Below are 22,024 nucleotides of genomic sequence, written 5' to 3'. Positions count from 1 at the left end.
TACCAAAACGAAGGAGGTTCTGCGTCTTGTAACACATAAAAACAATAAACATGGATACTATTTCGGGTGCGATCATACCAGCACTAATGCACCGGATCCCATCAGAACTCCGCAGCTAAGCGTGCTTGGGCGAGAGTAGTACTAGGATGGGTGACCCCCTGGGAAGTCCTCGTGTTGCACCCCCCTTTTTCGTTGTCCGTTTGCGTTTTTTTAGATTTTACGTGCGGTTTTTTTGCTTTTTTTCCTTTCTTTCTTGCTATTTCTATGCTCGGGTGCCCTCCGGTTCACGGTTGATGCTTTTCGTATTTTTGGAACGGAGCCGATCGGTCACGTGGGTCCCACGCCCCGCGTACCAAAACAAAGGAGGTTCTGCGTCTTGTAACACATAAAAACAATAAACATGGATACTATTTCGGGTGCGATCATACCAGCACTAATGCACCGGATCCCATCAGAACTCCGCAGTTAAGCGTGCTTGGGCGAGAGTAGTATTAGGATGGGTGACCCCCTGGGAAGTCCTCGTGTTGCACCCCCCTTTTTCGTTGTCCGTTTGCGTTTTTTTAGATTTTACGTGCGGTTTTTTTGCTTTTTTTCCTTTCTTTCTTGCTATTTCTATGCTCGGGTGCCCTCCGGTTCACGGTTGATGCTTTTCGTATTTTTGGAACGGAGCCGATCGGTCACGTGGGTCCCACGCCCCGCGTACCAAAACAAAGGAGGTTCTGCGTCTTGTAACACATAAAAACAATAAACATGGATACTATTTCGGGTGCGATCATACCAGCACTAATGCACCGGATCCCATCAGAACTCCGCAGCTAAGCGTGCTTGGGCGAGAGTAGTACTAGGATGGGTGACCCCCTGGGAAGTCCTCGTGTTGCACCCCCCTTTTTCGTTGTCCGTTTGCGTTTTTTTAGATTTTACGTGCGGTTTTTTTGCTTTTTTTCCTTTCTTTCTTGCTATTTCTATGCTCGGGTGCCCTCCGGTTCACGGTTGATGCTTTTCGTATTTTTGGAACGGAGCCGATCGGTCACGTGGGTCCCACGCCCCGCGTACCAAAACGAAGGAGGTTCTGCGTCTTGTAACACATAAAAACAATAAACATGGATACTATTTCGGGTGCGATCATACCAGCACTAATGCACCGGATCCCATCAGAACTCCGCAGCTAAGCGTGCTTGGGCGAGAGTAGTACTAGGATGGGTGACCCCCTGGGAAGTCCTCGTGTTGCACCCCCCTTTTTCGTTGTCCGTTTGCGTTTTTTTAGATTTTACGTGCGGTTTTTTTGCTTTTTTTCCTTTCTTTCTTGCTATTTCTATGCTCGGGTGCCGTCCGGTTCACGGTTGATGCTTTTCGTATTTTTGGAACGGAGCCGATCGGTCACGTGGGTCCCACGCCCCGCGTACCAAAACAAAGGAGGTTCTGCGTCTTGTAACACATAAAAACAATAAACATGGATACTATTTCGGGTGCGATCATACCAGCACTAATGCACCGGATCCCATCAGAACTCCGCAGTTAAGCGTGCTTGGGCGAGAGTAGTACTAGGATGGGTGACCCCCTGGGAAGTCCTCGTGTTGCACCCCCCTTTTTCGTTGTCCGTTTGCGTTTTTTTAGATTTTACGTGCGGTTTTTTTGCTTTTTTTCCTTTCTTTCTTGCTATTTCTATGCTCGGGTGCCGTCCGGTTCACGGTTGATGCTTTTCGTATTTTTGGAACGGAGCCGATCGGTCACGTGGGTCCCACGCCCCGCGTACCAAAACAAAGGAGGTTCTGCGTCTTGTAACACATAAAAACAATAAACATGGATACTATTTCGGGTGCGATCATACCAGCACTAATGCACCGGATCCCATCAGAACTCCGCAGCTAAGCGTGCTTGGGCGAGAGTAGTACTAGGATGGGTGACCCCCTGGGAAGTCCTCGTGTTGCACCCCCCTTTTTCGTTGTCCGTTTGCGTTTTTTTAGATTTTACGTGCGGTTTTTTTGCTTTTTTTCCTTTCTTTCTTGCTATTTCTATGCTCGGGTGCCCTCCGGTTCACGGTTGATGCTTTTCGTATTTTTGGAACGGAGCCGATCGGTCACGTGGGTCCCACGCCCCGCGTACCAAAACGAAGGAGGTTCTGCGTCTTGTAACACATAAAAACAATAAACATGGATACTATTTCGGGTGCGATCATACCAGCACTAATGCACCGGATCCCATCAGAACTCCGCAGCTAAGCGTGCTTGGGCGAGAGTAGTACTAGGATGGGTGACCCCCTGGGAAGTCCTCGTGTTGCACCCCCCTTTTTCGTTGTCCGTTTGCGTTTTTTTAGATTTTACGTGCGGTTTTTTTGCTTTTTTTCCTTTCTTTCTTGCTATTTCTATGCTCGGGTGCCCTCCGGTTCACGGTTGATGCTTTTCGTATTTTTGGAACGGAGCCGATCGGTCACGTGGGTCCCACGCCCCGCGTACCAAAACAAAGGAGGTTCTGCGTCTTGTAACACATAAAAACAATAAACATGGATACTATTTCGGGTGCGATCATACCAGCACTAATGCACCGGATCCCATCAGAACTCCGCAGCTAAGCGTGCTTGGGCGAGAGTAGTACTAGGATGGGTGACCCCCTGGGAAGTCCTCGTGTTGCACCCCCCTTTTTCGTTGTCCGTTTGCGTTTTTTTAGATTTTACGTGCGGTTTTTTTGCTTTTTTTCCTTTCTTTCTTGCTATTTCTATGCTCGGGTGCCCTCCGGTTCACGGTTGATGCTTTTCGTATTTTTGGAACGGAGCCGATCGGTCACGTGGGTCCCACGCCCCGCGTACCAAAACAAAGGAGGTTCTGCGTCTTGTAACACATAAAAACAATAAACATGGATACTATTTCGGGTGCGATCATACCAGCACTAATGCACCGGATCCCATCAGAACTCCGCAGCTAAGCGTGCTTGGGCGAGAGTAGTACTAGGATGGGTGACCCCCTGGGAAGTCCTCGTGTTGCACCCCCCTTTTTCGTTGTCCGTTTGCGTTTTTTTAGATTTTACGTGCGGTTTTTTTGCTTTTTTTCCTTTCTTTCTTGCTATTTCTATGCTCGGGTGCCCTCCGGTTCACGGTTGATGCTTTTCGTATTTTTGGAACGGAGCCGATCGGTCACGTGGGTCCCACGCCCCGCGTACCAAAACGAAGGAGGTTCTGCGTCTTGTAACACATAAAAACAATAAACATGGATACTATTTCGGGTGCGATCATACCAGCACTAATGCACCGGATCCCATCAGAACTCCGCAGCTAAGCGTGCTTGGGCGAGAGTAGTACTAGGATGGGTGACCCCCTGGGAAGTCCTCGTGTTGCACCCCCCTTTTTCGTTGTCCGTTTGCGTTTTTTTAGATTTTACGTGCGGTTTTTTTGCTTTTTTTCCTTTCTTTCTTGCTATTTCTATGCTCGGGTGCCCTCCGGTTCACGGTTGATGCTTTTCGTATTTTTGGAACGGAGCCGATCGGTCACGTGGGTCCCACGCCCCGCGTACCAAAACGAAGGAGGTTCTGCGTCTTGTAACACATAAAAACAATAAACATGGATACTATTTCGGGTGCGATCATACCAGCACTAATGCACCGGATCCCATCAGAACTCCGCAGCTAAGCGTGCTTGGGCGAGAGTAGTACTAGGATGGGTGACCCCCTGGGAAGTCCTCGTGTTGCACCCCCCTTTTTCGTTGTCCGTTTGCGTTTTTTTAGATTTTACGTGCGGTTTTTTTGCTTTTTTTCCTTTCTTTCTTGCTATTTCTATGCTCGGGTGCCGTCCGGTTCACGGTTGATGCTTTTCGTATTTTTGGAACGGAGCCGATCGGTCACGTGGGTCCCACGCCCCGCGTACCAAAACAAAGGAGGTTCTGCGTCTTGTAACACATAAAAACAATAAACATGGATACTATTTCGGGTGCGATCATACCAGCACTAATGCACCGGATCCCATCAGAACTCCGCAGTTAAGCGTGCTTGGGCGAGAGTAGTACTAGGATGGGTGACCCCCTGGGAAGTCCTCGTGTTGCACCCCCCTTTTTCGTTGTCCGTTTGCGTTTTTTTAGATTTTACGTGCGGTTTTTTTGCTTTTTTTCCTTTCTTTCTTGCTATTTCTATGCTCGGGTGCCGTCCGGTTCACGGTTGATGCTTTTCGTATTTTTGGAACGGAGCCGATCGGTCACGTGGGTCCCACGCCCCGCGTACCAAAACAAAGGAGGTTCTGCGTCTTGTAACACATAAAAACAATAAACATGGATACTATTTCGGGTGCGATCATACCAGCACTAATGCACCGGATCCCATCAGAACTCCGCAGCTAAGCGTGCTTGGGCGAGAGTAGTACTAGGATGGGTGACCCCCTGGGAAGTCCTCGTGTTGCACCCCCCTTTTTCGTTGTCCGTTTGCGTTTTTTTAGATTTTACGTGCGGTTTTTTTGCTTTTTTTCCTTTCTTTCTTGCTATTTCTATGCTCGGGTGCCCTCCGGTTCACGGTTGATGCTTTTCGTATTTTTGGAACGGAGCCGATCGGTCACGTGGGTCCCACGCCCCGCGTACCAAAACGAAGGAGGTTCTGCGTCTTGTAACACATAAAAACAATAAACATGGATACTATTTCGGGTGCGATCATACCAGCACTAATGCACCGGATCCCATCAGAACTCCGCAGCTAAGCGTGCTTGGGCGAGAGTAGTACTAGGATGGGTGACCCCCTGGGAAGTCCTCGTGTTGCACCCCCCTTTTTCGTTGTCCGTTTGCGTTTTTTTAGATTTTACGTGCGGTTTTTTTGCTTTTTTTCCTTTCTTTCTTGCTATTTCTATGCTCGGGTGCCCTCCGGTTCACGGTTGATGCTTTTCGTATTTTTGGAACGGAGCCGATCGGTCACGTGGGTCCCACGCCCCGCGTACCAAAACAAAGGAGGTTCTGCGTCTTGTAACACATAAAAACAATAAACATGGATACTATTTCGGGTGCGATCATACCAGCACTAATGCACCGGATCCCATCAGAACTCCGCAGCTAAGCGTGCTTGGGCGAGAGTAGTACTAGGATGGGTGACCCCCTGGGAAGTCCTCGTGTTGCACCCCCCTTTTTCGTTGTCCGTTTGCGTTTTTTTAGATTTTACGTGCGGTTTTTTTGCTTTTTTTCCTTTCTTTCTTGCTATTTCTATGCTCGGGTGCCCTCCGGTTCACGGTTGATGCTTTTCGTATTTTTGGAACGGAGCCGATCGGTCACGTGGGTCCCACGCCCCGCGTACCAAAACAAAGGAGGTTCTGCGTCTTGTAACACATAAAAACAATAAACATGGATACTATTTCGGGTGCGATCATACCAGCACTAATGCACCGGATCCCATCAGAACTCCGCAGCTAAGCGTGCTTGGGCGAGAGTAGTACTAGGATGGGTGACCCCCTGGGAAGTCCTCGTGTTGCACCCCCCTTTTTCGTTGTCCGTTTGCGTTTTTTTAGATTTTACGTGCGGTTTTTTTGCTTTTTTTCCTTTCTTTCTTGCTATTTCTATGCTCGGGTGCCCTCCGGTTCACGGTTGATGCTTTTCGTATTTTTGGAACGGAGCCGATCGGTCACGTGGGTCCCACGCCCCGCGTACCAAAACGAAGGAGGTTCTGCGTCTTGTAACACATAAAAACAATAAACATGGATACTATTTCGGGTGCGATCATACCAGCACTAATGCACCGGATCCCATCAGAACTCCGCAGCTAAGCGTGCTTGGGCGAGAGTAGTACTAGGATGGGTGACCCCCTGGGAAGTCCTCGTGTTGCACCCCCCTTTTTCGTTGTCCGTTTGCGTTTTTTTAGATTTTACGTGCGGTTTTTTTGCTTTTTTTCCTTTCTTTCTTGCTATTTCTATGCTCGGGTGCCCTCCGGTTCACGGTTGATGCTTTTCGTATTTTTGGAACGGAGCCGATCGGTCACGTGGGTCCCACGCCCCGCGTACCAAAACAAAGGAGGTTCTGCGTCTTGTAACACATAAAAACAATAAACATGGATACTATTTCGGGTGCGATCATACCAGCACTAATGCACCGGATCCCATCAGAACTCCGCAGTTAAGCGTGCTTGGGCGAGAGTAGTATTAGGATGGGTGACCCCCTGGGAAGTCCTCGTGTTGCACCCCCCTTTTTCGTTGTCCGTTTGCGTTTTTTTAGATTTTACGTGCGGTTTTTTTGCTTTTTTTCCTTTCTTTCTTGCTATTTCTATGCTCGGGTGCCCTCCGGTTCACGGTTGATGCTTTTCGTATTTTTGGAACGGAGCCGATCGGTCACGTGGGTCCCACGCCCCGCGTACCAAAACAAAGGAGGTTCTGCGTCTTGTAACACATAAAAACAATAAACATGGATACTATTTCGGGTGCGATCATACCAGCACTAATGCACCGGATCCCATCAGAACTCCGCAGCTAAGCGTGCTTGGGCGAGAGTAGTACTAGGATGGGTGACCCCCTGGGAAGTCCTCGTGTTGCACCCCCCTTTTTCGTTGTCCGTTTGCGTTTTTTTAGATTTTACGTGCGGTTTTTTTGCTTTTTTTCCTTTCTTTCTTGCTATTTCTATGCTCGGGTGCCCTCCGGTTCACGGTTGATGCTTTTCGTATTTTTGGAACGGAGCCGATCGGTCACGTGGGTCCCACGCCCCGCGTACCAAAACGAAGGAGGTTCTGCGTCTTGTAACACATAAAAACAATAAACATGGATACTATTTCGGGTGCGATCATACCAGCACTAATGCACCGGATCCCATCAGAACTCCGCAGCTAAGCGTGCTTGGGCGAGAGTAGTACTAGGATGGGTGACCCCCTGGGAAGTCCTCGTGTTGCACCCCCCTTTTTCGTTGTCCGTTTGCGTTTTTTTAGATTTTACGTGCGGTTTTTTTGCTTTTTTTCCTTTCTTTCTTGCTATTTCTATGCTCGGGTGCCGTCCGGTTCACGGTTGATGCTTTTCGTATTTTTGGAACGGAGCCGATCGGTCACGTGGGTCCCACGCCCCGCGTACCAAAACAAAGGAGGTTCTGCGTCTTGTAACACATAAAAACAATAAACATGGATACTATTTCGGGTGCGATCATACCAGCACTAATGCACCGGATCCCATCAGAACTCCGCAGTTAAGCGTGCTTGGGCGAGAGTAGTACTAGGATGGGTGACCCCCTGGGAAGTCCTCGTGTTGCACCCCCCTTTTTCGTTGTCCGTTTGCGTTTTTTTAGATTTTACGTGCGGTTTTTTTGCTTTTTTTCCTTTCTTTCTTGCTATTTCTATGCTCGGGTGCCGTCCGGTTCACGGTTGATGCTTTTCGTATTTTTGGAACGGAGCCGATCGGTCACGTGGGTCCCACGCCCCGCGTACCAAAACAAAGGAGGTTCTGCGTCTTGTAACACATAAAAACAATAAACATGGATACTATTTCGGGTGCGATCATACCAGCACTAATGCACCGGATCCCATCAGAACTCCGCAGCTAAGCGTGCTTGGGCGAGAGTAGTACTAGGATGGGTGACCCCCTGGGAAGTCCTCGTGTTGCACCCCCCTTTTTCGTTGTCCGTTTGCGTTTTTTTAGATTTTACGTGCGGTTTTTTTGCTTTTTTTCCTTTCTTTCTTGCTATTTCTATGCTCGGGTGCCCTCCGGTTCACGGTTGATGCTTTTCGTATTTTTGGAACGGAGCCGATCGGTCACGTGGGTCCCACGCCCCGCGTACCAAAACGAAGGAGGTTCTGCGTCTTGTAACACATAAAAACAATAAACATGGATACTATTTCGGGTGCGATCATACCAGCACTAATGCACCGGATCCCATCAGAACTCCGCAGCTAAGCGTGCTTGGGCGAGAGTAGTACTAGGATGGGTGACCCCCTGGGAAGTCCTCGTGTTGCACCCCCCTTTTTCGTTGTCCGTTTGCGTTTTTTTAGATTTTACGTGCGGTTTTTTTGCTTTTTTTCCTTTCTTTCTTGCTATTTCTATGCTCGGGTGCCCTCCGGTTCACGGTTGATGCTTTTCGTATTTTTGGAACGGAGCCGATCGGTCACGTGGGTCCCACGCCCCGCGTACCAAAACGAAGGAGGTTCTGCGTCTTGTAACACATAAAAACAATAAACATGGATACTATTTCGGGTGCGATCATACCAGCACTAATGCACCGGATCCCATCAGAACTCCGCAGCTAAGCGTGCTTGGGCGAGAGTAGTACTAGGATGGGTGACCCCCTGGGAAGTCCTCGTGTTGCACCCCCCTTTTTCGTTGTCCGTTTGCGTTTTTTTAGATTTTACGTGCGGTTTTTTTGCTTTTTTTCCTTTCTTTCTTGCTATTTCTATGCTCGGGTGCCGTCCGGTTCACGGTTGATGCTTTTCGTATTTTTGGAACGGAGCCGATCGGTCACGTGGGTCCCACGCCCCGCGTACCAAAACAAAGGAGGTTCTGCGTCTTGTAACACATAAAAACAATAAACATGGATACTATTTCGGGTGCGATCATACCAGCACTAACGCACCGGATCCCATCAGAACTCCGCAGTTAAGCGTGCTTGGGCGAGAGTAGTACTAGGATGGGTGACCCCCTGGGAAGTCCTCGTGTTGCACCCCCCTTTTTCGTTGTCCGTTTGCGTTTTTTTAGATTTTACGTGCGGTTTTTTTGCTTTTTTTCCTTTCTTTCTTGCTATTTCTATGCTCGGGTGCCCTCCGGTTCACGGTTGATGCTTTTCGTATTTTTGGAACGGAGCCGATCGGTCACGTGGGTCCCACGCCCCGCGTACCAAAACAAAGGAGGTTCTGCGTCTTGTAACACATAAAAACAATAAACATGGATACTATTTCGGGTGCGATCATACCAACACTAATGCACCGGATCCCATCAGAACTCCGCAGCTAAGCGTGCTTGGGCGAGAGTAGTACTAGGATGGGTGACCCCCTGGGAAGTCCTCGTGTTGCACCCCCCTTTTTCGTTGTCCGTTTGCGTTTTTTTAGATTTTACGTGCGGTTTTTTTGCTTTTTTTCCTTTCTTTCTTGCTATTTCTATGCTCGGGTGCCCTCCGGTTCACGGTTGATGCTTTTCGTATTTTTGGAACGGAGCCGATCGGTCACGTGGGTCCCACGCCCCGCGTACCAAAACAAAGGAGGTTCTGCGTCTTGTAACACATAAAAACAATAAACATGGATACTATTTCGGGTGCGATCATACCAGCACTAATGCACCGGATCCCATCAGAACTCCGCAGCTAAGCGTGCTTGGGCGAGAGTAGTACTAGGATGGGTGACCCCCTGGGAAGTCCTCGTGTTGCACCCCCCTTTTTCGTTGTCCGTTTGCGTTTTTTTAGATTTTACGTGCGGTTTTTTTGCTTTTTTTCCTTTCTTTCTTGCTATTTCTATGCTCGGGTGCCCTCCGGTTCACGGTTGATGCTTTTCGTATTTTTGGAACGGAGCCGATCGGTCACGTGGGTCCCACGCCCCGCGTACCAAAACGAAGGAGGTTCTGCGTCTTGTAACACATAAAAACAATAAACATGGATACTATTTCGGGTGCGATCATACCAGCACTAATGCACCGGATCCCATCAGAACTCCGCAGCTAAGCGTGCTTGGGCGAGAGTAGTACTAGGATGGGTGACCCCCTGGGAAGTCCTCGTGTTGCACCCCCCTTTTTCGTTGTCCGTTTGCGTTTTTTTAGATTTTACGTGCGGTTTTTTTGCTTTTTTTCCTTTCTTTCTTGCTATTTCTATGCTCGGGTGCCGTCCGGTTCACGGTTGATGCTTTTCGTATTTTTGGAACGGAGCCGATCGGTCACGTGGGTCCCACGCCCCGCGTACCAAAACAAAGGAGGTTCTGCGTCTTGTAACACATAAAAACAATAAACATGGATACTATTTCGGGTGCGATCATACCAGCACTAACGCACCGGATCCCATCAGAACTCCGCAGTTAAGCGTGCTTGGGCGAGAGTAGTACTAGGATGGGTGACCCCCTGGGAAGTCCTCGTGTTGCACCCCCCTTTTTCGTTGTCCGTTTGCGTTTTTTTAGATTTTACGTGCGGTTTTTTTGCTTTTTTTCCTTTCTTTCTTGCTATTTCTATGCTCGGGTGCCGTCCGGTTCACGGTTGATGCTTTTCGTATTTTTGGAACGGAGCCGATCGGTCACGTGGGTCCCACGCCCCGCGTACCAAAACAAAGGAGGTTCTGCGTCTTGTAACACATAAAAACAATAAACATGGATACTATTTCGGGTGCGATCATACCAGCACTAATGCACCGGATCCCATCAGAACTCCGCAGTTAAGCGTGCTTGGGCGAGAGTAGTACTAGGATGGGTGACCCCCTGGGAAGTCCTCGTGTTGCACCCCCCTTTTTCGTTGTCCGTTTGCGTTTTTTTAGATTTTACGTGCGGTTTTTTTGCTTTTTTTCCTTTCTTTCTTGCTATTTCTATGCTCGGGTGCCGTCCGGTTCACGGTTGATGCTTTTCGTATTTTTGGAACGGAGCCGATCGGTCACGTGGGTCCCACGCCCCGCGTACCAAAACAAAGGAGGTTCTGCGTCTTGTAACACATAAAAACAATAAACATGGATACTATTTCGGGTGCGATCATACCAGCACTAATGCACCGGATCCCATCAGAACTCCGCAGCTAAGCGTGCTTGGGCGAGAGTAGTACTAGGATGGGTGACCCCCTGGGAAGTCCTCGTGTTGCACCCCCCTTTTTCGTTGTCCGTTTGCGTTTTTTTAGATTTTACGTGCGGTTTTTTTGCTTTTTTTCCTTTCTTTCTTGCTATTTCTATGCTCGGGTGCCCTCCGGTTCACGGTTGATGCTTTTCGTATTTTTGGAACGGAGCCGATCGGTCACGTGGGTCCCACGCCCCGCGTACCAAAACGAAGGAGGTTCTGCGTCTTGTAACACATAAAAACAATAAACATGGATACTATTTCGGGTGCGATCATACCAGCACTAATGCACCGGATCCCATCAGAACTCCGCAGCTAAGCGTGCTTGGGCGAGAGTAGTACTAGGATGGGTGACCCCCTGGGAAGTCCTCGTGTTGCACCCCCCTTTTTCGTTGTCCGTTTGCGTTTTTTTAGATTTTACGTGCGGTTTTTTTGCTTTTTTTCCTTTCTTTCTTGCTATTTCTATGCTCGGGTGCCCTCCGGTTCACGGTTGATGCTTTTCGTATTTTTGGAACGGAGCCGATCGGTCACGTGGGTCCCACGCCCCGCGTACCAAAACGAAGGAGGTTCTGCGTCTTGTAACACATAAAAACAATAAACATGGATACTATTTCGGGTGCGATCATACCAGCACTAATGCACCGGATCCCATCAGAACTCCGCAGCTAAGCGTGCTTGGGCGAGAGTAGTACTAGGATGGGTGACCCCCTGGGAAGTCCTCGTGTTGCACCCCCCTTTTTCGTTGTCCGTTTGCGTTTTTTTAGATTTTACGTGCGGTTTTTTTGCTTTTTTTCCTTTCTTTCTTGCTATTTCTATGCTCGGGTGCCGTCCGGTTCACGGTTGATGCTTTTCGTATTTTTGGAACGGAGCCGATCGGTCACGTGGGTCCCACGCCCCGCGTACCAAAACAAAGGAGGTTCTGCGTCTTGTAACACATAAAAACAATAAACATGGATACTATTTCGGGTGCGATCATACCAGCACTAACGCACCGGATCCCATCAGAACTCCGCAGTTAAGCGTGCTTGGGCGAGAGTAGTACTAGGATGGGTGACCCCCTGGGAAGTCCTCGTGTTGCACCCCCCTTTTTCGTTGTCCGTTTGCGTTTTTTTAGATTTTACGTGCGGTTTTTTTGCTTTTTTTCCTTTCTTTCTTGCTATTTCTATGCTCGGGTGCCCTCCGGTTCACGGTTGATGCTTTTCGTATTTTTGGAACGGAGCCGATCGGTCACGTGGGTCCCACGCCCCGCGTACCAAAACAAAGGAGGTTCTGCGTCTTGTAACACATAAAAACAATAAACATGGATACTATTTCGGGTGCGATCATACCAGCACTAATGCACCGGATCCCATCAGAACTCCGCAGCTAAGCGTGCTTGGGCGAGAGTAGTACTAGGATGGGTGACCCCCTGGGAAGTCCTCGTGTTGCACCCCCCTTTTTCGTTGTCCGTTTGCGTTTTTTTAGATTTTACGTGCGGTTTTTTTGCTTTTTTTCCTTTCTTTCTTGCTATTTCTATGCTCGGGTGCCCTCCGGTTCACGGTTGATGCTTTTCGTATTTTTGGAACGGAGCCGATCGGTCACGTGGGTCCCACGCCCCGCGTACCAAAACGAAGGAGGTTCTGCGTCTTGTAACACATAAAAACAATAAACATGGATACTATTTCGGGTGCGATCATACCAGCACTAATGCACCGGATCCCATCAGAACTCCGCAGCTAAGCGTGCTTGGGCGAGAGTAGTACTAGGATGGGTGACCCCCTGGGAAGTCCTCGTGTTGCACCCCCCTTTTTCGTTGTCCGTTTGCGTTTTTTTAGATTTTACGTGCGGTTTTTTTGCTTTTTTTCCTTTCTTTCTTGCTATTTCTATGCTCGGGTGCCCTCCGGTTCACGGTTGATGCTTTTCGTATTTTTGGAACGGAGCCGATCGGTCACGTGGGTCCCACGCCCCGCGTACCAAAACGAAGGAGGTTCTGCGTCTTGTAACACATAAAAACAATAAACATGGATACTATTTCGGGTGCGATCATACCAGCACTAATGCACCGGATCCCATCAGAACTCCGCAGCTAAGCGTGCTTGGGCGAGAGTAGTACTAGGATGGGTGACCCCCTGGGAAGTCCTCGTGTTGCACCCCCCTTTTTCGTTGTCCGTTTGCGTTTTTTTAGATTTTACGTGCGGTTTTTTTGCTTTTTTTCCTTTCTTTCTTGCTATTTCTATGCTCGGGTGCCGTCCGGTTCACGGTTGATGCTTTTCGTATTTTTGGAACGGAGCCGATCGGTCACGTGGGTCCCACGCCCCGCGTACCAAAACAAAGGAGGTTCTGCGTCTTGTAACACATAAAAACAATAAACATGGATACTATTTCGGGTGCGATCATACCAGCACTAACGCACCGGATCCCATCAGAACTCCGCAGTTAAGCGTGCTTGGGCGAGAGTAGTACTAGGATGGGTGACCCCCTGGGAAGTCCTCGTGTTGCACCCCCCTTTTTCGTTGTCCGTTTGCGTTTTTTTAGATTTTACGTGCGGTTTTTTTGCTTTTTTTCCTTTCTTTCTTGCTATTTCTATGCTCGGGTGCCCTCCGGTTCACGGTTGATGCTTTTCGTATTTTTGGAACGGAGCCGATCGGTCACGTGGGTCCCACGCCCCGCGTACCAAAACGAAGGAGGTTCTGCGTCTTGTAACACATAAAAACAATAAACATGGATACTATTTCGGGTGCGATCATACCAGCACTAATGCACCGGATCCCATCAGAACTCCGCAGCTAAGCGTGCTTGGGCGAGAGTAGTACTAGGATGGGTGACCCCCTGGGAAGTCCTCGTGTTGCACCCCCCTTTTTCGTTGTCCGTTTGCGTTTTTTTAGATTTTACGTGCGGTTTTTTTGCTTTTTTTCCTTTCTTTCTTGCTCTTTCTATGCTCGGGTGCCGTCCGGTTCACGGTTGATGCTTTTCGTATTTTTGGAACGGAGCCGATCGGTCACGTGGGTCCCACGCCCCGCGTACCAAAACAAAGGAGGTTCTGCGTCTTGTAACACATAAAAACAATAAACATGGATACTATTTCGGGTGCGATCATACCAGCACTAATGCACCGGATCCCATCAGAACTCCGCAGCTAAGCGTGCTTGGGCGAGAGTAGTACTAGGATGGGTGACCCCCTGGGAAGTCCTCGTGTTGCACCCCCCTTTTTCGTTGTCCGTTTGCGTTTTTTTAGATTTTACGTGCGGTTTTTTTGCTTTTTTTCCTTTCTTTCTTGCTATTTCTATGCTCGGGTGCCCTCCGGTTCACGGTTGATGCTTTTCGTATTTTTGGAACGGAGCCGATCGGTCACGTGGGTCCCACGCCCCGCGTACCAAAACGAAGGAGGTTCTGCGTCTTGTAACACATAAAAACAATAAACATGGATACTATTTCGGGTGCGATCATACCAGCACTAATGCACCGGATCCCATCAGAACTCCGCAGCTAAGCGTGCTTGGGCGAGAGTAGTACTAGGATGGGTGACCCCCTGGGAAGTCCTCGTGTTGCACCCCCCTTTTTCGTTGTCCGTTTGCGTTTTTTTAGATTTTACGTGCGGTTTTTTTGCTTTTTTTCCTTTCTTTCTTGCTATTTCTATGCTCGGGTGCCGTCCGGTTCACGGTTGATGCTTTTCGTATTTTTGGAACGGAGCCGATCGGTCACGTGGGTCCCACGCCCCGCGTACCAAAACAAAGGAGGTTCTGCGTCTTGTAACACATAAAAACAATAAACATGGATACTATTTCGGGTGCGATCATACCAGCACTAATGCACCGGATCCCATCAGAACTCCGCAGCTAAGCGTGCTTGGGCGAGAGTAGTACTAGGATGGGTGACCCCCTGGGAAGTCCTCGTGTTGCACCCCCCTTTTTCGTTGTCCGTTTGCGTTTTTTTAGATTTTACGTGCGGTTTTTTTGCTTTTTTTCCTTTCTTTCTTGCTATTTCTATGCTCGGGTGCCCTCCGGTTCACGGTTGATGCTTTTCGTATTTTTGGAACGGAGCCGATCGGTCACGTGGGTCCCACGCCCCGCGTACCAAAACGAAGGAGGTTCTGCGTCTTGTAACACATAAAAACAATAAACATGGATACTATTTCGGGTGCGATCATACCAGCACTAATGCACCGGATCCCATCAGAACTCCGCAGCTAAGCGTGCTTGGGCGAGAGTAGTACTAGGATGGGTGACCCCCTGGGAAGTCCTCGTGTTGCACCCCCCTTTTTCGTTGTCCGTTTGCGTTTTTTTAGATTTTACGTGCGGTTTTTTTGCTTTTTTTCCTTTCTTTCTTGCTATTTCTATGCTCGGGTGCCGTCCGGTTCACGGTTGATGCTTTTCGTATTTTTGGAACGGAGCCGATCGGTCACGTGGGTCCCACGCCCCGCGTACCAAAACAAAGGAGGTTCTGCGTCTTGTAACACATAAAAACAATAAACATGGATACTATTTCGGGTGCGATCATACCAGCACTAATGCACCGGATCCCATCAGAACTCCGCAGCTAAGCGTGCTTGGGCGAGAGTAGTACTAGGATGGGTGACCCCCTGGGAAGTCCTCGTGTTGCACCCCCCTTTTTCGTTGTCCGTTTGCGTTTTTTTAGATTTTACGTGCGGTTTTTTTGCTTTTTTTCCTTTCTTTCTTGCTATTTCTATGCTCGGGTGCCCTCCGGTTCACGGTTGATGCTTTTCGTATTTTTGGAACGGAGCCGATCGGTCACGTGGGTCCCACGCCCCGCGTACCAAAACGAAGGAGGTTCTGCGTCTTGTAACACATAAAAACAATAAACATGGATACTATTTCGGGTGCGATCATACCAGCACTAATGCACCGGATCCCATCAGAACTCCGCAGCTAAGCGTGCTTGGGCGAGAGTAGTACTAGGATGGGTGACCCCCTGGGAAGTCCTCGTGTTGCACCCCCCTTTTTCGTTGTCCGTTTGCGTTTTTTTAGATTTTACGTGCGGTTTTTTTGCTTTTTTTCCTTTCTTTCTTGCTATTTCTATGCTCGGGTGCCGTCCGGTTCACGGTTGATGCTTTTCGTATTTTTGGAACGGAGCCGATCGGTCACGTGGGTCCCACGCCCCGCGTACCAAAACAAAGGAGGTTCTGCGTCTTGTAACACATAAAAACAATAAACATGGATACTATTTCGGGTGCGATCATACCAGCACTAATGCACCGGATCCCATCAGAACTCCGCAGCTAAGCGTGCTTGGGCGAGAGTAGTACTAGGATGGGTGACCCCCTGGGAAGTCCTCGTGTTGCACCCCCCTTTTTCGTTGTCCGTTTGCGTTTTTTTAGATTTTACGTGCGGTTTTTTTGCTTTTTTTCCTTTCTTTCTTGCTATTTCTATGCTCGGGTGCCCTCCGGTTCACGGTTGATGCTTTTCGTATTTTTGGAACGGAGCCGATCGGTCACGTGGGTCCCACGCCCCGCGTACCAAAACGAAGGAGGTTCTGCGTCTTGTAACACATAAAAACAATAAACATGGATACTATTTCGGGTGCGATCATACCAGCACTAATGCACCGGATCCCATCAGAACTCCGCAGCTAAGCGTGCTTGGGCGAGAGTAGTACTAGGATGGGTGACCCCCTGGGAAGTCCTCGTGTTGCACCCCCCTTTTTCGTTGTCCGTTTGCGTTTTTTTAGATTTTACGTGCGGTTTTTTTGCTTTTTTTCCTTTCTTTCTTGCTATTTCTATGCTCGGGTGCCCTCCGGTTCACGGTTGATGCTTTTCGTATTTTTGGAACGGAGCCGATCGGTCACGTGGGTCCCACGCCCCGCGTACCAAAACGAAGGAGGTTCTGCGTCTTGTAACACATAAAAACAATAAACATGGATACTATTTCGGGTGCGATCATACCAGCACTAATGCACCGGATCCCATCAGAACTCCGCAGCTAAGCGTGCTTGGGCGAGAGTAGTACTAGGATGGGTGACCCCCTGGGAAGTCCTCGTGTTGCACCCCCCTTTTTCGTTGTCCGTTTGCGTTTTTTTAGATTTTACGTGCGGTTTTTTTGCTTTTTTTCCTTTCTTTCTTGCTATTTCTATGCTCGGGTGCCCTCCGGTTCACGGTTGATGCTTTTCGTATTTTTGGAACGGAGCCGATCGGTCACGTGGGTCCCACGCCCCGCGTACCAAAACGAAGGAGGTTCTGCGTCTTGTAACACATAAAAACAATAAACATGGATACTATTTCGGGTGCGATCATACCAGCACTAATGCACCGGATCCCATCAGAACTCCGCAGCTAAGCGTGCTTGGGCGAGAGTAGTACTAGGATGGGTGACCCCCTGGGAAGTCCTCGTGTTGCACCCTCCTTTTTCGTTGTCCGTTTGCGTTTTTTTAGATTTTACGTGCGGTTTTTTTGCTTTTTTTCCTTTCTTTCTTGCTATTTCTATGCTCGGGTGCCCTCCGGTTCACGGTTGATGCTTTTCGTATTTTTGGAACGGAGCCGATCGGTCACGTGGGTCCCACGCCCCGCGTACCAAAACGAAGGAGGTTCTGCGTCTTGTAACACATAAAAACAATAAACATGGATACTATTTCGGGTGCGATCATACCAGCACTAATGCACCGGATCCCATCAGAACTCCGCAGCTAAGCGTGCTTGGGCGAGAGTAGTACTAGGATGGGTGACCCCCTGGGAAGTCCTCGTGTTGCACCCCCCTTTTTCGTTGTCCGTTTGCGTTTTTTTAGATTTTACGTGCGGTTTTTTTGCTTTTTTTCCTTTCTTTCTTGCTATTTCTATGCTCGGGTGCCCTCCGGTTCACGGTTGATGCTTTTCGTATTTTTGGAACGGAGCCGATCGGTCACGTGGGTCCCACGCCCCGCGTACCAAAACAAAGGAGGTTCTGCGTCTTGTAACACATAAAAACAATAAACATGGATACTATTTCGGGTGCGATCATACCAGCACTAATGCACCGGATCCCATCAGAACTCCGCAGCTAAGCGTGCTTGGGCGAGAGTAGTACTAGGATGGGTGACCCCCTGGGAAGTCCTCGTGTTGCACCCCCCTTTTTCGTTGTCCGTTTGCGTTTTTTTAGATTTTACGTGCGGTTTTTTTGCTTTTTTTCCTTTCTTTCTTGCTATTTCTATGCTCGGGTGCCCTCCGGTTCACGGTTGATGCTTTTCGTATTTTTGGAACGGAGCCGATCGGTCACGTGGGTCCCACGCCCCGCGTACCAAAACGAAGGAGGTTCTGCGTCTTGTAACACATAAAAACAATAAACATGGATACTATTTCGGGTGCGATCATACCAGCACTAATGCACCGGATCCCATCAGAACTCCGCAGCTAAGCGTGCTTGGGCGAGAGTAGTACTAGGATGGGTGACCCCCTGGGAAGTCCTCGTGTTGCACCCCCCTTTTTCGTTGTCCGTTTGCGTTTTTTTAGATTTTACGTGCGGTTTTTTTGCTTTTTTTCCTTTCTTTCTTGCTCTTTCTATGCTCGGGTGCCGTCCGGTTCACGGTTGATGCTTTTCGTATTTTTGGAACGGAGCCGATCGGTCACGTGGGTCCCACGCCCCGCGTACCAAAACGAAGGAGGTTCTGCGTCTTGTAACACATAAAAACAATAAACATGGATACTATTTCGGGTGCGATCATACCAGCACTAATGCACCGGATCCCATCAGAACTCCGCAGCTAAGCGTGCTTGGGCGAGAGTAGTACTAGGATGGGTGACCCCCTGGGAAGTCCTCGTGTTGCACCCCCCTTTTTCGTTGTCCGTTTGCGTTTTTTTAGATTTTACGTGCGGTTTTTTTGCTTTTTTTCCTTTCTTTCTTGCTATTTCTATGCTCGGGTGCCCTCCGGTTCACGGTTGATGCTTTTCGTATTTTTGGAACGGAGCCGATCGGTCACGTGGGTCCCACGCCCCGCGTACCAAAACGAAGGAGGTTCTGCGTCTTGTAACACATAAAAACAATAAACATGGATACTATTTCGGGTGCGATCATACCAGCACTAATGCACCGGATCCCATCAGAACTCCGCAGCTAAGCGTGCTTGGGCGAGAGTAGTACTAGGATGGGTGACCCCCTGGGAAGTCCTCGTGTTGCACCCCCCTTTTTCGTTGTCCGTTTGCGTTTTTTTAGATTTTACGTGCGGTTTTTTTGCTTTTTTTCCTTTCTTTCTTGCTATTTCTATGCTCGGGTGCCCTCCGGTTCACGGTTGATGCTTTTCGTATTTTTGGAACGGAGCCGATCGGTCACGTGGGTCCCACGCCCCGCGTACCAAAACGAAGGAGGTTCTGCGTCTTGTAACACATAAAAACAATAAACATGGATACTATTTCGGGTGCGATCATACCAGCACTAATGCACCGGATCCCATCAGAACTCCGCAGCTAAGCGTGCTTGGGCGAGAGTAGTACTAGGATGGGTGACCCCCTGGGAAGTCCTCGTGTTGCACCCCCCTTTTTCGTTGTCCGTTTGCGTTTTTTTAGATTTTACGTGCGGTTTTTTTGCTTTTTTTCCTTTCTTTCTTGCTATTTCTATGCTCGGGTGCCCTCCGGTTCACGGTTGATGCTTTTCGTATTTTTGGAACGGAGCCGATCGGTCACGTGGGTCCCACGCCCCGCGTACCAAAACGAAGGAGGTTCTGCGTCTTGTAACACATAAAAACAATAAACATGGATACTATTTCGGGTGCGATCATACCAGCACTAATGCACCGGATCCCATCAGAACTCCGCAGCTAAGCGTGCTTGGGCGAGAGTAGTACTAGGATGGGTGACCCCCTGGGAAGTCCTCGTGTTGCACCCCCCTTTTTCGTTGTCCGTTTGCGTTTTTTTAGATTTTACGTGCGGTTTTTTTGCTTTTTTTCCTTTCTTTCTTGCTATTTCTATGCTCGGGTGCCCTCCGGTTCACGGTTGATGCTTTTCGTATTTTTGGAACGGAGCCGATCGGTCACGTGGGTCCCACGCCCCGCGTACCAAAACGAAGGAGGTTCTGCGTCTTGTAACACATAAAAACAATAAACATGGATACTATTTCGGGTGCGATCATACCAGCACTAATGCACCGGATCCCATCAGAACTCCGCAGCTAAGCGTGCTTGGGCGAGAGTAGTACTAGGATGGGTGACCCCCTGGGAAGTCCTCGTGTTGCACCCCCCTTTTTCGTTGTCCGTTTGCGTTTTTTTAGATTTTACGTGCGGTTTTTTTGCTTTTTTTCCTTTCTTTCTTGCTATTTCTATGCTCGGGTGCCCTCCGGTTCACGGTTGATGCTTTTCGTATTTTTGGAACGGAGCCGATCGGTCACGTGGGTCCCACGCCCCGCGTACCAAAACGAAGGAGGTTCTGCGTCTTGTAACACATAAAAACAATAAACATGGATACTATTTCGGGTGCGATCATACCAGCACTAATGCACCGGATCCCATCAGAACTCCGCAGCTAAGCGTGCTTGGGCGAGAGTAGTACTAGGATGGGTGACCCCCTGGGAAGTCCTCGTGTTGCACCCCCCTTTTTCGTTGTCCGTTTGCGTTTTTTTAGATTTTACGTGCGGTTTTTTTGCTTTTTTTCCTTTCTTTCTTGCTATTTCTATGCTCGGGTGCCCTCCGGTTCACGGTTGATGCTTTTCGTATTTTTGGAACGGAGCCGATCGGTCACGTGGGTCCCACGCCCCGCGTACCAAAACGAAGGAGGTTCTGCGTCTTGTAACACATAAAAACAATAAACATGGATACTATTTCGGGTGCGATCATACCAGCACTAATGCACCGGATCCCATCAGAACTCCGCAGCTAAGCGTGCTTGGGCGAGAGTAGTACTAGGATGGGTGACCCCCTGGGAAGTCCTCGTGTTGCACCCCCCTTTTTCGTTGTCCGTTTGCGTTTTTTTAGATTTTACGTGCGGTTTTTTTGCTTTTTTTCCTTTCTTTCTTGCTATTTCTATGCTCGGGTGCCCTCCGGTTCACGGTTGATGCTTTTCGTATTTTTGGAACGGAGCCGATCGGTCACGTGGGTCCCACGCCCCGCGTACCAAAACAAAGGAGGTTCTGCGTCTTGTAACACATAAAAACAATAAACATGGATACTATTTCGGGTGCGATCATACCAGCACTAATGCACCGGATCCCATCAGAACTCCGCAGCTAAGCGTGCTTGGGCGAGAGTAGTACTAGGATGGGTGACCCCCTGGGAAGTCCTCGTGTTGCACCCCCCTTTTTCGTTGTCCGTTTGCGTTTTTTTAGATTTTACGTGCGGTTTTTTTGCTTTTTTTCCTTTCTTTCTTGCTATTTCTATGCTCGGGTGCCCTCCGGTTCACGGTTGATGCTTTTCGTATTTTTGGAACGGAGCCGATCGGTCACGTGGGTCCCACGCCCCGCGTACCAAAACAAAGGAGGTTCTGCGTCTTGTAACACATAAAAACAATAAACATGGATACTATTTCGGGTGCGATCATACCAGCACTAATGCACCGGATCCCATCAGAACTCCGCAGCTAAGCGTGCTTGGGCGAGAGTAGTACTAGGATGGGTGACCCCCTGGGAAGTCCTCGTGTTGCACCCCCCTTTTTCGTTGTCCGTTTGCGTTTTTTTAGATTTTACGTGCGGTTTTTTTGCTTTTTTTCCTTTCTTTCTTGCTATTTCTATGCTCGGGTGCCCTCCGGTTCACGGTTGATGCTTTTCGTATTTTTGGAACGGAGCCGATCGGTCACGTGGGTCCCACGCCCCGCGTACCAAAACGAAGGAGGTTCTGCGTCTTGTAACACATAAAAACAATAAACATGGATACTATTTCGGGTGCGATCATACCAGCACTAATGCACCGGATCCCATCAGAACTCCGCAGCTAAGCGTGCTTGGGCGAGAGTAGTACTAGGATGGGTGACCCCCTGGGAAGTCCTCGTGTTGCACCCCCCTTTTTCGTTGTCCGTTTGCGTTTTTTTAGATTTTACGTGCGGTTTTTTTGCTTTTTTTCCTTTCTTTCTTGCTATTTCTATGCTCGGGTGCCCTCCGGTTCACGGTTGATGCTTTTCGTATTTTTGGAACGGAGCCGATCGGTCACGTGGGTCCCACGCCCCGCGTACCAAAACGAAGGAGGTTCTGCGTCTTGTAACACATAAAAACAATAAACATGGATACTATTTCGGGTGCGATCATACCAGCACTAATGCACCGGATCCCATCAGAACTCCGCAGCTAAGCGTGCTTGGGCGAGAGTAGTACTAGGATGGGTGACCCCCTGGGAAGTCCTCGTGTTGCACCCCCCTTTTTCGTTGTCCGTTTGCGTTTTTTTAGATTTTACGTGCGGTTTTTTTGCTTTTTTTCCTTTCTTTCTTGCTATTTCTATGCTCGGGTGCCCTCCGGTTCACGGTTGATGCTTTTCGTATTTTTGGAACGGAGCCGAT

General features: G+C 48.9%; 63 non-coding genes across 63 annotated transcripts; all 63 read left to right on the top strand.

The window, feature by feature from the left end:
- The first annotated feature begins 64 nt into the window (after window positions 1-64).
- LOC128129826 (5S ribosomal RNA) lies at window positions 65-183 on the top strand. The gene has a single exon (XR_008227750.1). It is a non-coding gene; the product is annotated as a 5S ribosomal RNA (ribosomal RNA).
- A 231-nt stretch (window positions 184-414) lies between these two features.
- LOC128130366 (5S ribosomal RNA) lies at window positions 415-533 on the top strand. Its single transcript, XR_008228290.1, has one exon. It is a non-coding gene; the product is annotated as a 5S ribosomal RNA (ribosomal RNA).
- Window positions 534-764: 231 nt separating this feature from the next.
- Window positions 765-883, top strand: LOC128129825 (5S ribosomal RNA). The gene has a single exon (XR_008227749.1). It is a non-coding gene; the product is annotated as a 5S ribosomal RNA (ribosomal RNA).
- A 231-nt stretch (window positions 884-1,114) lies between these two features.
- LOC128129824 (5S ribosomal RNA) lies at window positions 1,115-1,233 on the top strand. The gene has a single exon (XR_008227748.1). It is a non-coding gene; the product is annotated as a 5S ribosomal RNA (ribosomal RNA).
- Window positions 1,234-1,464: 231 nt separating this feature from the next.
- LOC128128547 (5S ribosomal RNA) lies at window positions 1,465-1,583 on the top strand. The gene has a single exon (XR_008226534.1). It is a non-coding gene; the product is annotated as a 5S ribosomal RNA (ribosomal RNA).
- A 231-nt stretch (window positions 1,584-1,814) lies between these two features.
- On the top strand, window positions 1,815-1,933 carry LOC128129823 (5S ribosomal RNA). Its single transcript, XR_008227747.1, has one exon. It is a non-coding gene; the product is annotated as a 5S ribosomal RNA (ribosomal RNA).
- A 231-nt stretch (window positions 1,934-2,164) lies between these two features.
- Window positions 2,165-2,283, top strand: LOC128129822 (5S ribosomal RNA). The gene has a single exon (XR_008227746.1). It is a non-coding gene; the product is annotated as a 5S ribosomal RNA (ribosomal RNA).
- Window positions 2,284-2,514: 231 nt separating this feature from the next.
- LOC128129820 (5S ribosomal RNA) lies at window positions 2,515-2,633 on the top strand. Its single transcript, XR_008227744.1, has one exon. It is a non-coding gene; the product is annotated as a 5S ribosomal RNA (ribosomal RNA).
- Window positions 2,634-2,864: 231 nt separating this feature from the next.
- On the top strand, window positions 2,865-2,983 carry LOC128129819 (5S ribosomal RNA). The gene has a single exon (XR_008227743.1). It is a non-coding gene; the product is annotated as a 5S ribosomal RNA (ribosomal RNA).
- A 231-nt stretch (window positions 2,984-3,214) lies between these two features.
- Window positions 3,215-3,333, top strand: LOC128129818 (5S ribosomal RNA). The gene has a single exon (XR_008227742.1). It is a non-coding gene; the product is annotated as a 5S ribosomal RNA (ribosomal RNA).
- Window positions 3,334-3,564: 231 nt separating this feature from the next.
- On the top strand, window positions 3,565-3,683 carry LOC128129817 (5S ribosomal RNA). Its single transcript, XR_008227741.1, has one exon. It is a non-coding gene; the product is annotated as a 5S ribosomal RNA (ribosomal RNA).
- Window positions 3,684-3,914: 231 nt separating this feature from the next.
- On the top strand, window positions 3,915-4,033 carry LOC128128529 (5S ribosomal RNA). Its single transcript, XR_008226506.1, has one exon. It is a non-coding gene; the product is annotated as a 5S ribosomal RNA (ribosomal RNA).
- Window positions 4,034-4,264: 231 nt separating this feature from the next.
- LOC128129816 (5S ribosomal RNA) lies at window positions 4,265-4,383 on the top strand. Its single transcript, XR_008227740.1, has one exon. It is a non-coding gene; the product is annotated as a 5S ribosomal RNA (ribosomal RNA).
- A 231-nt stretch (window positions 4,384-4,614) lies between these two features.
- Window positions 4,615-4,733, top strand: LOC128129815 (5S ribosomal RNA). The gene has a single exon (XR_008227739.1). It is a non-coding gene; the product is annotated as a 5S ribosomal RNA (ribosomal RNA).
- Window positions 4,734-4,964: 231 nt separating this feature from the next.
- Window positions 4,965-5,083, top strand: LOC128129814 (5S ribosomal RNA). The gene has a single exon (XR_008227738.1). It is a non-coding gene; the product is annotated as a 5S ribosomal RNA (ribosomal RNA).
- A 231-nt stretch (window positions 5,084-5,314) lies between these two features.
- LOC128129813 (5S ribosomal RNA) lies at window positions 5,315-5,433 on the top strand. Its single transcript, XR_008227737.1, has one exon. It is a non-coding gene; the product is annotated as a 5S ribosomal RNA (ribosomal RNA).
- A 231-nt stretch (window positions 5,434-5,664) lies between these two features.
- Window positions 5,665-5,783, top strand: LOC128129812 (5S ribosomal RNA). Its single transcript, XR_008227736.1, has one exon. It is a non-coding gene; the product is annotated as a 5S ribosomal RNA (ribosomal RNA).
- A 231-nt stretch (window positions 5,784-6,014) lies between these two features.
- LOC128130365 (5S ribosomal RNA) lies at window positions 6,015-6,133 on the top strand. The gene has a single exon (XR_008228289.1). It is a non-coding gene; the product is annotated as a 5S ribosomal RNA (ribosomal RNA).
- A 231-nt stretch (window positions 6,134-6,364) lies between these two features.
- On the top strand, window positions 6,365-6,483 carry LOC128129811 (5S ribosomal RNA). Its single transcript, XR_008227735.1, has one exon. It is a non-coding gene; the product is annotated as a 5S ribosomal RNA (ribosomal RNA).
- A 231-nt stretch (window positions 6,484-6,714) lies between these two features.
- Window positions 6,715-6,833, top strand: LOC128129809 (5S ribosomal RNA). Its single transcript, XR_008227733.1, has one exon. It is a non-coding gene; the product is annotated as a 5S ribosomal RNA (ribosomal RNA).
- Window positions 6,834-7,064: 231 nt separating this feature from the next.
- Window positions 7,065-7,183, top strand: LOC128128515 (5S ribosomal RNA). The gene has a single exon (XR_008226480.1). It is a non-coding gene; the product is annotated as a 5S ribosomal RNA (ribosomal RNA).
- A 231-nt stretch (window positions 7,184-7,414) lies between these two features.
- Window positions 7,415-7,533, top strand: LOC128129808 (5S ribosomal RNA). The gene has a single exon (XR_008227732.1). It is a non-coding gene; the product is annotated as a 5S ribosomal RNA (ribosomal RNA).
- Window positions 7,534-7,764: 231 nt separating this feature from the next.
- LOC128129807 (5S ribosomal RNA) lies at window positions 7,765-7,883 on the top strand. Its single transcript, XR_008227731.1, has one exon. It is a non-coding gene; the product is annotated as a 5S ribosomal RNA (ribosomal RNA).
- A 231-nt stretch (window positions 7,884-8,114) lies between these two features.
- LOC128129806 (5S ribosomal RNA) lies at window positions 8,115-8,233 on the top strand. Its single transcript, XR_008227730.1, has one exon. It is a non-coding gene; the product is annotated as a 5S ribosomal RNA (ribosomal RNA).
- Window positions 8,234-8,464: 231 nt separating this feature from the next.
- Window positions 8,465-8,583, top strand: LOC128129547 (5S ribosomal RNA). Its single transcript, XR_008227487.1, has one exon. It is a non-coding gene; the product is annotated as a 5S ribosomal RNA (ribosomal RNA).
- A 231-nt stretch (window positions 8,584-8,814) lies between these two features.
- LOC128130698 (5S ribosomal RNA) lies at window positions 8,815-8,933 on the top strand. The gene has a single exon (XR_008228621.1). It is a non-coding gene; the product is annotated as a 5S ribosomal RNA (ribosomal RNA).
- Window positions 8,934-9,164: 231 nt separating this feature from the next.
- Window positions 9,165-9,283, top strand: LOC128129805 (5S ribosomal RNA). The gene has a single exon (XR_008227729.1). It is a non-coding gene; the product is annotated as a 5S ribosomal RNA (ribosomal RNA).
- A 231-nt stretch (window positions 9,284-9,514) lies between these two features.
- On the top strand, window positions 9,515-9,633 carry LOC128129804 (5S ribosomal RNA). The gene has a single exon (XR_008227728.1). It is a non-coding gene; the product is annotated as a 5S ribosomal RNA (ribosomal RNA).
- Window positions 9,634-9,864: 231 nt separating this feature from the next.
- Window positions 9,865-9,983, top strand: LOC128129546 (5S ribosomal RNA). Its single transcript, XR_008227486.1, has one exon. It is a non-coding gene; the product is annotated as a 5S ribosomal RNA (ribosomal RNA).
- A 231-nt stretch (window positions 9,984-10,214) lies between these two features.
- Window positions 10,215-10,333, top strand: LOC128128497 (5S ribosomal RNA). The gene has a single exon (XR_008226467.1). It is a non-coding gene; the product is annotated as a 5S ribosomal RNA (ribosomal RNA).
- A 231-nt stretch (window positions 10,334-10,564) lies between these two features.
- Window positions 10,565-10,683, top strand: LOC128129803 (5S ribosomal RNA). Its single transcript, XR_008227727.1, has one exon. It is a non-coding gene; the product is annotated as a 5S ribosomal RNA (ribosomal RNA).
- Window positions 10,684-10,914: 231 nt separating this feature from the next.
- Window positions 10,915-11,033, top strand: LOC128129802 (5S ribosomal RNA). The gene has a single exon (XR_008227726.1). It is a non-coding gene; the product is annotated as a 5S ribosomal RNA (ribosomal RNA).
- Window positions 11,034-11,264: 231 nt separating this feature from the next.
- LOC128129801 (5S ribosomal RNA) lies at window positions 11,265-11,383 on the top strand. The gene has a single exon (XR_008227725.1). It is a non-coding gene; the product is annotated as a 5S ribosomal RNA (ribosomal RNA).
- Window positions 11,384-11,614: 231 nt separating this feature from the next.
- Window positions 11,615-11,733, top strand: LOC128129544 (5S ribosomal RNA). Its single transcript, XR_008227485.1, has one exon. It is a non-coding gene; the product is annotated as a 5S ribosomal RNA (ribosomal RNA).
- Window positions 11,734-11,964: 231 nt separating this feature from the next.
- On the top strand, window positions 11,965-12,083 carry LOC128129800 (5S ribosomal RNA). Its single transcript, XR_008227724.1, has one exon. It is a non-coding gene; the product is annotated as a 5S ribosomal RNA (ribosomal RNA).
- A 231-nt stretch (window positions 12,084-12,314) lies between these two features.
- On the top strand, window positions 12,315-12,433 carry LOC128129798 (5S ribosomal RNA). Its single transcript, XR_008227721.1, has one exon. It is a non-coding gene; the product is annotated as a 5S ribosomal RNA (ribosomal RNA).
- A 231-nt stretch (window positions 12,434-12,664) lies between these two features.
- LOC128129797 (5S ribosomal RNA) lies at window positions 12,665-12,783 on the top strand. Its single transcript, XR_008227720.1, has one exon. It is a non-coding gene; the product is annotated as a 5S ribosomal RNA (ribosomal RNA).
- A 231-nt stretch (window positions 12,784-13,014) lies between these two features.
- Window positions 13,015-13,133, top strand: LOC128129536 (5S ribosomal RNA). The gene has a single exon (XR_008227483.1). It is a non-coding gene; the product is annotated as a 5S ribosomal RNA (ribosomal RNA).
- Window positions 13,134-13,364: 231 nt separating this feature from the next.
- On the top strand, window positions 13,365-13,483 carry LOC128129796 (5S ribosomal RNA). Its single transcript, XR_008227719.1, has one exon. It is a non-coding gene; the product is annotated as a 5S ribosomal RNA (ribosomal RNA).
- Window positions 13,484-13,714: 231 nt separating this feature from the next.
- Window positions 13,715-13,833, top strand: LOC128129795 (5S ribosomal RNA). The gene has a single exon (XR_008227718.1). It is a non-coding gene; the product is annotated as a 5S ribosomal RNA (ribosomal RNA).
- A 231-nt stretch (window positions 13,834-14,064) lies between these two features.
- LOC128129794 (5S ribosomal RNA) lies at window positions 14,065-14,183 on the top strand. Its single transcript, XR_008227717.1, has one exon. It is a non-coding gene; the product is annotated as a 5S ribosomal RNA (ribosomal RNA).
- Window positions 14,184-14,414: 231 nt separating this feature from the next.
- On the top strand, window positions 14,415-14,533 carry LOC128129792 (5S ribosomal RNA). Its single transcript, XR_008227715.1, has one exon. It is a non-coding gene; the product is annotated as a 5S ribosomal RNA (ribosomal RNA).
- Window positions 14,534-14,764: 231 nt separating this feature from the next.
- Window positions 14,765-14,883, top strand: LOC128129791 (5S ribosomal RNA). Its single transcript, XR_008227714.1, has one exon. It is a non-coding gene; the product is annotated as a 5S ribosomal RNA (ribosomal RNA).
- A 231-nt stretch (window positions 14,884-15,114) lies between these two features.
- Window positions 15,115-15,233, top strand: LOC128129790 (5S ribosomal RNA). Its single transcript, XR_008227713.1, has one exon. It is a non-coding gene; the product is annotated as a 5S ribosomal RNA (ribosomal RNA).
- Window positions 15,234-15,464: 231 nt separating this feature from the next.
- Window positions 15,465-15,583, top strand: LOC128129789 (5S ribosomal RNA). Its single transcript, XR_008227712.1, has one exon. It is a non-coding gene; the product is annotated as a 5S ribosomal RNA (ribosomal RNA).
- Window positions 15,584-15,814: 231 nt separating this feature from the next.
- On the top strand, window positions 15,815-15,933 carry LOC128129788 (5S ribosomal RNA). Its single transcript, XR_008227711.1, has one exon. It is a non-coding gene; the product is annotated as a 5S ribosomal RNA (ribosomal RNA).
- A 231-nt stretch (window positions 15,934-16,164) lies between these two features.
- Window positions 16,165-16,283, top strand: LOC128129786 (5S ribosomal RNA). Its single transcript, XR_008227709.1, has one exon. It is a non-coding gene; the product is annotated as a 5S ribosomal RNA (ribosomal RNA).
- A 231-nt stretch (window positions 16,284-16,514) lies between these two features.
- LOC128129785 (5S ribosomal RNA) lies at window positions 16,515-16,633 on the top strand. Its single transcript, XR_008227708.1, has one exon. It is a non-coding gene; the product is annotated as a 5S ribosomal RNA (ribosomal RNA).
- A 231-nt stretch (window positions 16,634-16,864) lies between these two features.
- Window positions 16,865-16,983, top strand: LOC128130079 (5S ribosomal RNA). Its single transcript, XR_008228002.1, has one exon. It is a non-coding gene; the product is annotated as a 5S ribosomal RNA (ribosomal RNA).
- A 231-nt stretch (window positions 16,984-17,214) lies between these two features.
- On the top strand, window positions 17,215-17,333 carry LOC128129784 (5S ribosomal RNA). The gene has a single exon (XR_008227707.1). It is a non-coding gene; the product is annotated as a 5S ribosomal RNA (ribosomal RNA).
- Window positions 17,334-17,564: 231 nt separating this feature from the next.
- Window positions 17,565-17,683, top strand: LOC128129783 (5S ribosomal RNA). The gene has a single exon (XR_008227706.1). It is a non-coding gene; the product is annotated as a 5S ribosomal RNA (ribosomal RNA).
- A 231-nt stretch (window positions 17,684-17,914) lies between these two features.
- On the top strand, window positions 17,915-18,033 carry LOC128129782 (5S ribosomal RNA). Its single transcript, XR_008227705.1, has one exon. It is a non-coding gene; the product is annotated as a 5S ribosomal RNA (ribosomal RNA).
- A 231-nt stretch (window positions 18,034-18,264) lies between these two features.
- LOC128129781 (5S ribosomal RNA) lies at window positions 18,265-18,383 on the top strand. Its single transcript, XR_008227704.1, has one exon. It is a non-coding gene; the product is annotated as a 5S ribosomal RNA (ribosomal RNA).
- A 231-nt stretch (window positions 18,384-18,614) lies between these two features.
- On the top strand, window positions 18,615-18,733 carry LOC128129780 (5S ribosomal RNA). Its single transcript, XR_008227703.1, has one exon. It is a non-coding gene; the product is annotated as a 5S ribosomal RNA (ribosomal RNA).
- Window positions 18,734-18,964: 231 nt separating this feature from the next.
- LOC128129779 (5S ribosomal RNA) lies at window positions 18,965-19,083 on the top strand. Its single transcript, XR_008227702.1, has one exon. It is a non-coding gene; the product is annotated as a 5S ribosomal RNA (ribosomal RNA).
- A 231-nt stretch (window positions 19,084-19,314) lies between these two features.
- Window positions 19,315-19,433, top strand: LOC128129778 (5S ribosomal RNA). The gene has a single exon (XR_008227701.1). It is a non-coding gene; the product is annotated as a 5S ribosomal RNA (ribosomal RNA).
- Window positions 19,434-19,664: 231 nt separating this feature from the next.
- Window positions 19,665-19,783, top strand: LOC128129777 (5S ribosomal RNA). Its single transcript, XR_008227700.1, has one exon. It is a non-coding gene; the product is annotated as a 5S ribosomal RNA (ribosomal RNA).
- Window positions 19,784-20,014: 231 nt separating this feature from the next.
- Window positions 20,015-20,133, top strand: LOC128129775 (5S ribosomal RNA). The gene has a single exon (XR_008227698.1). It is a non-coding gene; the product is annotated as a 5S ribosomal RNA (ribosomal RNA).
- Window positions 20,134-20,364: 231 nt separating this feature from the next.
- On the top strand, window positions 20,365-20,483 carry LOC128129774 (5S ribosomal RNA). Its single transcript, XR_008227697.1, has one exon. It is a non-coding gene; the product is annotated as a 5S ribosomal RNA (ribosomal RNA).
- Window positions 20,484-20,714: 231 nt separating this feature from the next.
- Window positions 20,715-20,833, top strand: LOC128129773 (5S ribosomal RNA). Its single transcript, XR_008227696.1, has one exon. It is a non-coding gene; the product is annotated as a 5S ribosomal RNA (ribosomal RNA).
- Window positions 20,834-21,064: 231 nt separating this feature from the next.
- LOC128129772 (5S ribosomal RNA) lies at window positions 21,065-21,183 on the top strand. The gene has a single exon (XR_008227695.1). It is a non-coding gene; the product is annotated as a 5S ribosomal RNA (ribosomal RNA).
- Window positions 21,184-21,414: 231 nt separating this feature from the next.
- On the top strand, window positions 21,415-21,533 carry LOC128129771 (5S ribosomal RNA). The gene has a single exon (XR_008227694.1). It is a non-coding gene; the product is annotated as a 5S ribosomal RNA (ribosomal RNA).
- A 231-nt stretch (window positions 21,534-21,764) lies between these two features.
- On the top strand, window positions 21,765-21,883 carry LOC128129770 (5S ribosomal RNA). Its single transcript, XR_008227693.1, has one exon. It is a non-coding gene; the product is annotated as a 5S ribosomal RNA (ribosomal RNA).
- Window positions 21,884-22,024: the final 141 nt, after the last annotated feature.

The sequence above is a fragment of the Lactuca sativa genome, chromosome 1 (assembly GCF_002870075.4).
Source record: "Lactuca sativa cultivar Salinas chromosome 1, Lsat_Salinas_v11, whole genome shotgun sequence".
Classification (NCBI taxonomy): domain Eukaryota; kingdom Viridiplantae; phylum Streptophyta; class Magnoliopsida; order Asterales; family Asteraceae; genus Lactuca; species Lactuca sativa.
This window is presented reverse-complemented; position numbering and strand designations above follow the sequence as displayed.